This window comes from Malurus melanocephalus, unplaced genomic scaffold (assembly GCF_030028575.1).
Source record: "Malurus melanocephalus ecotype Western Australia unplaced genomic scaffold, MMel_1.1 scaffold_158, whole genome shotgun sequence".
NCBI lineage: Eukaryota > Metazoa > Chordata > Aves > Passeriformes > Maluridae > Malurus > Malurus melanocephalus.
This window is the reverse complement of record NW_026623390.1, coordinates 576,016-587,238: the sequence shown is the minus strand read 5'-3', so window position 1 is coordinate 587,238 and position 11,223 is coordinate 576,016.

Sequence of the window (11,223 nt, the reverse complement as noted above, 5' to 3'; positions counted from 1 at the left end):
TCATGTTCAGCTGCTGTCACAGCACCCCCAGGTCCTTTCCAGCCCCTCTGTCCCAGCCTGTGGCACTGCCTGGGGTTGTTGTGAGCCAAGGGCAGGACCCGGCCCTTGGCCTTGTTGAACCTCACCCCATTGGCCTCAGCCCATGGATSCAGCCYGTCCAGAKYYCTCTGCAGAGCCTTCCTGCCCTCCAGCACATCAACACCCACACCCAACCTTGTATCATTCATGAACTGACTAAGGATGCACTTCATTTCCTCATCCAGATAATGAATAAAGATATTAAACAGGACTATTCCCAGCACTGAACCCTGCAGAACCCCAGTGGTCACTGGCCCCAGCTGGATGTGGCACATTCACCACCGCTGCTGGTGCTGCTATTCAGGTGTTTTTTTACCCAGCCAAGCCATGGGCTGCCAACTTTTCCAGGAGAATTATGTGGGAAACAGTGTCAAAAGCTTTACTGAAGTCCAGGAACAAACCACCCAGACTCTTCCCCTCATCCACTTGATGGGTCATCTGRTCGTAAAAGGAGATCAGGTTGGTCAGACAGGATCTGTCTTTCCTAAACCTGTAGTGGCTCAGTCTGATCACGGGGTTGTCCTGTGTGAGCTCTGTAATTGCATTCAATGATCTATTCCTTAACSTTGGGCTGTGAGGTCAGGCTGACAGACTGTAGTTACCCAGATCTGCTCTCTATTCCTGCTGAGATGCAGATTTGTATTCATACAGAGCTAAGAAGGCACACCTTTCCTCATCTCCCATCTTACTGATGCTGCCTGGGCCAAGTCAGTGAGACAGCAAAGAAGGAAATTTTAGTTCAGAGACACCAAATGAACTGCCACACGTGACACTTGGGTGCTCTTTCACATGTTTTTTTCAATGATGGATAGTGAAGCAAGCTAATTTTATTATTATTTTTTTTATTTAGAACTCATTCTAGGGAGTTGAGGCTAAAAAATTGCAGATACTGTCTTGTATTTGTCTGTTATCTGTGCTCACACTTATCTTGGTTTCAGTCTTTCAGTCTGTGCTCTAATTGTATTTTTCATTAATAGCTATGCCCAGTTACAGCCTCAAGTTTTGCAAAACACAGTAAACTGTATTTCCTGCAATTCATGTCGGAGAAAATGTATGAGGAGAGAGAYGTTTCTCTCATTCTGGCATCTGCATATTTCCCTTAATGAGAATTAGCTGTGTGTATACTAGAAGGGGAAAGTTGAAGAGATTAGCAGAAATTTAATCTTAGAAATAGATGATATAATATAAGGTTATAATGACAAACTCAAATTAGAAAAAGGGACATGAAGAATAATTTGTGAATTTTTCATTCACATGAACAAGCAAAAAAGTAAGGGTTGAAAGAAGGGGCTGAAATTTCAGGAAATTCAGGAAATTATCTGCTTTAGAACTATTCTTGTACATTCTTGCTTTGTAAGATGCAATTGCCCATGCAAAACAATTTGTTATGGACATATGGCAGTGGAAAAACAGAAAACCCATGAGAAAAATTCTCTACATCATCAAGGGGATTGTTTGAAATGACATAATGTTTAACACCTTAGAAGGCAGGAAGAAAATTAAAGAATTCTGACATAACTGGAAAATTCATCATACTGCTTATGCAGAATCATTAACTTTAATTGCTAACTTGCCAAATGTGCTTCTATGTTTCAGGTCAGGTAAAAAACTTTGACTGTCTGAGGCTCTGAGAAGAATATCTAACAATCGAACAACTCAGAAGCCAACTTTTATGCTGAACTCAGCTGATAACTCTCTACTTCCCAGCTGTGAAATGAAGTTCATTACCTTAAAATTCAAATATAGAAAGGAACCAGTAGCTAACTAACATGTTGTACTCAACAGCCAGAATCATTCAGTGATACAAAACGTGTTGACAGTTCTYAGGTGTTTCAGTGAAAAGTCCAGTGTCTGATTAAGTATAATTTTGATTGTCAGGCTCAACCTGATAGGCATTGCAACCTGGTAGGCAGTGCTAAGGTTCCATTTTTGCTGCTCTGGTGTGGAGTAATTCCTGGAAGATAAGCTGGATGAGGTGCAAGRGTTGTTTGCTAAGTGTTTAAATGTCAAAGTCCCACCATCTTTCAGTAGGATCTTTATGTCAGCTGTATCTCAGTATTTCAGCTGACTCATATGACTGTCATATTTCATTYGGATTTGGTCATGCACCATGTACTTTTACCTACAGAGATCCACTTCAAGGGTAATCATAGTTATCAAGGACAATAATTACTAATAAAGATAATGAGATGCACTTAAACAGGAACAGACAAGTTTAACACAGWACACTTTTGATAGACTTGTTCCAGAGAACTTTTTATTTCTTTGCCTTATGGAGATAACTACCCTGATTTACTGCACATTTTAAAGAAATTAACTTAATTGCATTCACTAATTCTTATAGATGCTGGCACTATTCATAACATACATGAGACACCGGTAGGATTTGAACCAGCTCTCTTCTCATTAAATTCAATAAGAAATGGAGGTACCAAACATTTTTGAAAAGGAGAGTAGCAAATCAATCACTAAGGATCTTGTCTCACAGGAAATTATAAAAATAAACCCCATTATGTTATTATTTGAATACTTCTTTCGCTAGTGCTCACTTAGGCCAGTGAAGCAAAACTATTCTTTTAACTCAGTGTTACTGTGTTTACATTCTGCCTCGCAGCATGTGAATGATTATTAAAGTATTTTCAGTTTACACTGTTGCAACAGAATTTCACTACAATTTATGTTCTTTGTTATAAGACAAAAGGAAAATATAATTTGAAGGCAATATTAAAGTTCAGCTAGGACTTGTTGGTAGAGGCGGAGGGAGCTCCTGATTCCAAGAAATGCGCTGAACACTTCTTGTGTTCTTGGGAAGAACAAAAGATCATCATCCTGGTGCCTGAATGAGAGTGAACCCACATCTTAGATCCTGTTTCAGTTCTAAGTGCAATACAAAATATAACTCAAGTGGTATACTAAGTGACAGTAGATTGCAACCTACAGATTAAAATCCACAGTTTTTAGAATGGCTAAAAATCTAGACAGATTATTTTACACATTCCTGTTTTTGTAAGCTGCATTAAGCAGTTGATCTTATCTTCCTTCTAGTAGCTGGAAAAGCTGACTTCAAACATTATTAAACAAGGACCATAAATGAAAATCCATTATAAAACACGAAATTGACTTTACCTTTTGATATTTTTGGAAATACTGATAATAATCTACCTAGAGACTTCACAGAAACTTAACTAGCATTCTTATTATTTTTCAGCTATTTTTTTCTACTGAGTCAAATGCTGAAGTTTCAGTAAGCTTATGGAAATAACTATGCTGTGTGTTCACTTACAGCTGCATACAGCATACTGCAAGTTCCTACCATAATGCCATCCATGATACGAATTTTCTCTGAAAAGAAAAGTGTTTGTCTCCAGGGATTACAGTTCTTTTAACTGTCAAGAAGTTTAAAATGTTTCCTAGATGAAAGCAGATGTTCACTTACAGTTGAGGATGGTTGATTTTTGATGGATTAAAATATGTATTTTTACCATTTTCTGAAAAGAAAAAGGAACAAGCCCAGCCTATGGGTATATACGACTCTGAGTGTGCATGTGCACACTTTGCATGCTGTGCTCTCATTGACAAATCATAGGCTAGAAATCACAAAGCCATCAGTGGCTTAGTTTTTACAAAAGCTTTGGAATAATCAAACAAAAAACTTTGAATGCTGAAATATTACAATGCTTTTGGGTTTTTTTTTTTAAATAAAATTTCCATGACACAGAATGTTTAATTGGATCACTAGCTTATTTTTATAATGTGAATAAATATGAACATGGAATTCCTTCAATTTACTGCTGCTTCAGTGGAAGAGGTCACATGAAACACTGTGTTCCTGTAATTTTTTTAAAATATCAAGCTATTGCCAAATTTACTGGACTTCTGGAGAGTTTTTCTCTCTCTAAAAGGCTCTCTGTCAAGGGGCAGATTATTCAATGTGTTTCTTGATGCTACAGCTTTTCAAGTGTAAAAAGATTCTCTTGTTCTTTGTTATTGTATACATAAAGTTTTTTAAAGTTTTTTAAAAAAATAGGGAGGTGTGGAAAAAGTAGTCTTTATCTTTTATTGTCTGTAACTGTTTTTGCATAAATGGTTGAATTTTTCTATCTTCGACAAACATTACCCCTTTCATTCAAGCACATTTTGTTGTCTAGCTTACACAAACTTTGCTTAACAGAAATTATGAAATTCCCTTTACCCTTTTTAACTGAAATGAAAATCTGAGAACTTAAATCTTAAAATTGTACAAGAATCCTGCTGGCTTAATTCTGATCCCAAAATTCATGTAATGGACAATTCAAACATTTTGAGGTGAACAATGCACACACACAMAAAGAATAATACTTCTAAACACTGCTTAATTCTGACTGCAAAACCACTGACATCCTGCCTCCCACAAACTGGTAGGTTTTCTGAAACTTTTCTCATTTTCTGATRTTAGAGTCTTTATTAGTTTTCTCTACCTGTTATTATAAAGCTKTTAATAAATCCAACTGTTGTATTTCCAAGACATATTCAAAAGATTTAACTAGCTATCACTTGTGCCAAAATCCTGAAYTAATTTGATTTGAAGTTTTGGGCCAAATCAATAATAAAAATAGGCCAAAACTTTTTAATGGAGTGTAATCTAAACACTTTTCAAGAGGAGAAAATATCTGTTTCTGGAGAATAATAACTGTGTCTGGCTTGGATTTATATTTATTTCCTTCCATACAATGTAGCATTTGTTTGGTTGTAAGCTAAATTGTCCTRAGAGAAAGAGAAAATGAAAGCTTGTCTATTCAGTAGAGATTAAATTTGGTCTCATAAATGAAGATTCTGTCTTTAAAGATGTCTTGATCTTTTCAATGTTTTAGTAGAAGTGTTAGTCGCTGCACAAGAAGGGTCTCAGCTGATGTTCTCAGCATTTTTCTTATTCTGCTATAGTTCATCTCAAAGTTGTTATTGTACATGACAAAGATTGCACCTGAGCAGAAAGTGAATAAGCCTTCCCCAGTTGTCAGAGTCCAGAAGTGTAAGGATTACTTCTATGATGTAGTTATTATGGTCATCCAGGCAGGTGAAGTGAGAGATTGGATATGGGAGTAATGTAATTTGACAGCTCTTTTCATCTTATAAACTTAAGGGAGATGCAGAAGGTCTGGRGTGTAATGGTGGAGCCATTCCAGCTTTACTGAAAGTATTGGGAGAGGGAARATTCAAGGTGACAGATTTAAAAATTGTGTCAATTAACTAGTAGACTTGACACAAAAATCATACGGATGGAAAAGCACCCAAAACACTATCATCTCAGGAAGAAGTMATTTTGATGTTTGAAGCAGATACAAATCATCTCAGAACAAAAGATTAGGATGTTAATTACGGAGAATGTTTGAAAGCAGAGCTAAATGAAAGAGCAGAAAAATAAAAGTTGGCGTTAGGTGATGTCACAAGCTGAAGTCAAATTTGGCATTCATTACAAATGCTGTTAAAAGAATTTAKTCATTTTCAGTCAGAACAGAAACAGAAGTAGCTCATACTAGAGCACTTGAAGGAGAAACCAGAATAGTCCTGGAATAAATGCCTCCAGGGGAATTCTTTCCAAGTTTCTAATTTAGAGCAAGGAAGAGATATTGATTCAGGCAGTCTGTCAATGCAGTATCAGACAGCAATAGTTATGAACACCTGAACAATAACTAGTTTATGTGAAAAATTAAAGTCCACAAGGACCACAAAAGAGTTCTACGAGAAGTTTATCACCAGTTTTGGAAAAATACATTGAATCAGTGGAAGAAACAAATTTCTACAACAGATCTTCATTAAGATTTGGATAAGAGAATTTTCTTGAGTCTCTTATGAAACTTCTGTGATGCTGCAAAATGTGGATTAGACTGTTTCCCCGTTCTGAATACTGGCAGGAAAATCCACTGGCCTGTAAAGCCTTAGAGTGCTAGAGTATAGGCACCTACATCAAAGCAAGGATGGATGGATCCATGAATGAACAGAAAAACAAGTGTTAGGTGGGTATATGTATTACACAGAWACTGAAAAAGTTCAGTAGCCAGCTGTGTGTACTTGTACCTGTTACATGGATGCTTGTAATCAAAACAAAGTGATTATTAAAAAATACTGAAAGAATGATACAAGAACTCAACATCACTGAAGGACTGCAATCTGTGAAAATCTAAGAGCCCTTCTTGATAATTGATAGCTGGTTATAATGGGTAACAGGGAGATAGCATTTTGSGTTTTCCATGTCACCAAGAGGGCTTCAGCATGTCATTTGAAGAGTATTTTTCTTCTTCAAAGAATTTTGTAATGGTTAATTAATGCTTCCAGCATTCTCAAACCATGAGAATTTTAGTTTATTCACGCAGCAGAGAATGACTTTCTGATCTGTAGGCTTGTTAAATAATGGAATTCTCAAGAATGTCATGACCATGTTTTGTTTGGCTGGATTTTTATTTGTTTGTTTGTTTGCAAGGTTAATATCGGTAGGGTCCAACCTCTACAAGGATTTAAGAAACAAAGGAATAGACACATGACCCTCATACCTTGAAATGGTCCTCAGCACTCCTGAGCCAACGAGATGAAACAGATTGTGAGGTTGAATCTCATCGTTAGGGGGACTAAGGCCTAGAGATATAGGGAATTTAAGATTCAGTCTCCTTCAGAGAGCTTCTCTTCTGACTGCTTCTAAGGAATTGCTGCATCTTGGTTCTTGTAGTTCCACCTCTGACACTGGTATCCTTCTGCAAAATCTTCTCACCTGTGGCTTGTACAGGCTACACAGGCAATACTTTGTGATGTACTGCTGCATGACTCCCAGCACAGTGGGCCTTAAGTTACTTTTCTGGGTGCTACTCCAGATCACAGTGCTGGATTTGGAGCTAGGTTAGTGGACTAGGCTATTAATTTAATTGTCTCCCTATCTTCTGTCCTAGAGTGTAAGTGAACCAAGAGGTAGTTTTATGTTCTGCAGTCACACAATTCATGTGTTTTGGYTCACCAAGTTATACTAGCACTACAAGTCCTAGTAATACTGTTGCTATCTCTAGAAATTCAGCTACCATTACTACTCTTAGGACAAAAAAATGACAGATCTGAGAATATAGTCATTAACATGTATTCCTTTACTCAGTAGAGAGGGATAGAGTCCTTTTGACTCTATCAAGAGAAAGTCACAAGTTAAAATAACAGGAAAGGAACAGAGCATGAGTGTTTCAAAGGGAAGGTGTACTAACAATACTGTAATGAAGAGTTAATATAACCATGGTAATTTTGTACTACCTTTACACACCAAACACTATATTTGTGCTATTGAATCTTTTTGTACTCTGGCAGCAGTAACCATAGATTTAGAGAATCATTAAGGTTGAAAAAGATCTCTGAGATRATTGAGACCAAATAACCAAATATTAAACCAGCAGCACTGTCTTCACCATTAACCATGTTCCCAAGTGTCCCATCTACACATCCTTTAAATCCCTTCACCTTCCTGAGCAACTTGTTCCACTGCTTGACCCCCATTTCAGTGAAGACATTTTCCCTCATATTTAATCTAAACCTCCCCTGGCATAACTTGAGACTGTTTCCTTTTGGGCTGTTTCCTTTTGTCCTGTCACTTGTTAGCTGGGAGAAGAGAGTAACAACCCACCTGGCTACAACCCCCTTTTAGCCAGTTGTAGCGAGCAAAAAATTCCATCTCCAGTTTAATTTTCTAGTCTCCAAATGTCCCCAGTTCTTCATTAAGCTTGTGCTCTGGTCCATTCATCTGTTCCATTGCCCTTTCCTGGACTGAGTGTGACATTGTCATGTTCTGTCATTAGTTGTTTAGCAATGCACCAGTCCATCCCTGTTCTGAAGTGAGGGGCTTCTATTACATTTACACTACTGTGTGTTGATATAAAAGGGAAATTTGTGGTGAAAATTGCATGGTCCAAATGCTGGACATCTTCAAATCATCACAGTGCAGCCAGGTGTCAGAATACATGTCCTGTGWACATCCAAGCAGGTAGGATGAGAATGTCTGTATTTAAAGCACAGCACTATGGCTGTCTCCTGTTCTCTGGTACCATGTCCTCTTGACTGACCTACAAACAGACCCCTGGTCTCTATCTTGTTGCTGTACTCCCATGTGGTTTGGAAGCTGAATTAAGTGAACTTTATTTCCAATACGGCTCTACTTTCTTTTATTTAGATAATTAGATGTTTTACAAACAGTATTTAAATATACTTAGATTAAAACATTAAGATGGTTTACTTTAGGAGTCAACATTAAAAACATTGACTGTAACCAGAAGAAAACTAAAAATTTGTTAGTCATTTTTRTCACTGGTCAAGGGCTTTGGAATTTAATAAAAAGAGAATGTTCTGACCTGTTTCAAGTTAAAATCTTCAGAGACTTCAAATTAGAGCACATACAAAGTGCTTTATTGCAACCTCTGAATGTTCCTCTGTCACTGGCAACTCTCTGTTGCTCATGTTGAGACACAGATAACTGTCCAAAAGTATTCTAGTTCTTCCAAGAGTAGGGCACTTTTCCTTTAAAAATTCTTGATGAAATGGAAAACTACTGAAACATATTATTAACACTTTCAGATTCAGATTAAGGAACCAATCTCTACTTCTGTGGTTCCCTCCTCAGAAGGAAAATCTTGTCATGGAAGCACTTTGTATTGATTCAGAAATTGCTCTAAAATGAACACTTTAATTTTCTTCYTATCAGTTTACCAAATACTTATACATAATTCAGAATTTGTAAGGGAAAAGTAAACCAAAATGCAGCTAGTGTTCTGCTTTACCAGAATACAGAAAGTAACTTTGGCATCCAAAACTATGAGAGGGGTAGAAGAAGAATTATCATGTACTATTAAAACACCTTTTAGCTTGTAATCTAATGACTGATATAAAATATAATAAGTATATTAATATAATTTAAACACATCTATTAGAATCCTAAGTCATCCATCATATAGGTAAAGGATAAGTGAGGATTGCTTAACATGTGTGCCCTTTGGGATATAAATATGTCTCTATATATGAACACGTCTAGAAAGAAACCTCTAGAAGTGAGAAAAAAATTGCCTGCAAACATTTGTTATGTAGCAGTAGGAAATTGTTAGATATCATGTACATATAAAAGTCATGGGGACTTTTAAGCAGGCAGAACACAATTATTTGCTTTGGAGTTCAGCCAGAAAACAGGAGTTGGCTCCTTTGCTTTAAAAGCTGAGTGAACATTTGTAGGGATGGCTGTGTGGTAAAAAAGAGAGCTAAGCTTCAGGATCAGTACAGAGGCATACCACTTCCAGTAACCACAGATCAGGCAGATGGGTCATCTTATACCAGGTCTCTCTGAGCTCTGTCGAGGTTTATTTTTAACTTGTTGCCAGCATTTTGCAGCACTGGGCACAGACAAAGGGAAAAAATCCTGACCATTAGTGACAGAGCATTTTTTCCTGATGGGTATTTTGTAGCTATCTTTGGTGACAAGAGATAGGCTCTAATCCAGGGCTTTGGTGGGGTGGATAGTCTTTAGGGTAAAAAAATATTGTGAAATTTCACACTCAGCATTATGTTGTATGCAGATAGTGATTCTGAGTCTTGAGAGATTGGGAAAAGATAGAGGGAAAAAATTGTGTTCCAAAATGACAAGAATTAATTTGACATTGTAAAGAAAGTATTTTGTCTTGGTTATGTGTTTCTACTGCCCTTCCTCATTTTGTAAAAAGATGTTTCTCTTTCTTTTTCAAATACTTTCGGCTTTCATTTCAAATTTCTCTGGGACACAAGGAGGGAAASAATACTGAGCATGCAATTCCATCAGGTCACATCTTGACCTTCACATTACACATCCTTGGCAGTCAGAAATGTGTCACGATCTTTTCCCATCTTGACATCTGCTCTAACTTCAAAAGATGAAAGCCATCAGGATTATAAAAATTGCTCTGCCTCCCCAGACAAACACTGYTGTTACATACTAGTATTTTCCATTTCCCACAGTTACCATTTCCGCAGAATGACACAAAAGTTATGTCATTCTGATCAGAAATCCTACTGGTCTGCACTCTGTGGTCCCCTTTCCATGTGATGTAGACCTCCATCTTTGGAGACTTGACACAGAATCAAGAACCCATGTAATGTGTCCTCTGCACAATTGTACTACATGCCTCATAATCACACTGCCATTTGTTAAGAGGCACAAGAAACAAAAATATRCCTTAAATATTCTCTATAACTCTCCTTTCTTAATACACTTAGATAGCTTTATTTTCAATACTCAGCTTCTGCTAATTTCTATTCATTTGGACATTTCAATATCATGAGTTTTGCTACCTGAAGAGAAATTTTGAGGTTTAGAGCAACCCATGGCAAAATTGATTTTTTTTGGAATTACAGTCTTCTTACCATTCTGTCTTCTTCAGGCCTGATCTCTGAACTAAAACTTAAAAGTCCTGGGAAATGGGTAAGTGGAGGATATTGGTTGGCAGGAACAAGGGTAGTTTGCAGCAGCAGAGCATGGGCGCTAGCATGTCTTGAAAGAAATGAGTCAGGCTTTCCTGTCAGAGAAGCTCCCAGAGCTCCCCTCTTCCTTTCATGTAYTCATTCTTTATGACATGCTTCTGTCCTTGAAGCTCCACACAGCTGATAACTATGGCAGCAGTTGCTTCCACCTGAGATGTGCACAGAAAAGCTATTTTCTAATAAATATTGCTTCGTCCTGCCATGAGCTCCTGTTGCAATAAATATTGCACAGCACCAACCTCATTGAACAAAGACATTAAAACAGATTAAAGTTCACTTATTCTGGACAGGTGCAGTTCCCTTTCCTCTGCAGTGGCTGCTTAATATCTGCCCACTGATGCTTAACTCCAGTAAGAACTGCTCAATCAAAATTGTAATTCCTAGGTGTACCTATACCCACAAGACCTTTTTGTTAGACATCATTTGTTACCCAAGTTCAGACAGAGCAGTGTTTGGATACCTCTGACAAAACTCTTTGGCTCTGAACAGGGTATCATTTGTACAGCTTTCATACAATTAAACCATTTTAAGAGAGAAAATAGTTACATGCAAAACAGGGTGCTACTTCATTTACATTACAGCTCAGAAAAACTTTGCCTTCAAAAGAAACAAAATACTACCTATGCATCCAGAACAACAATTTTT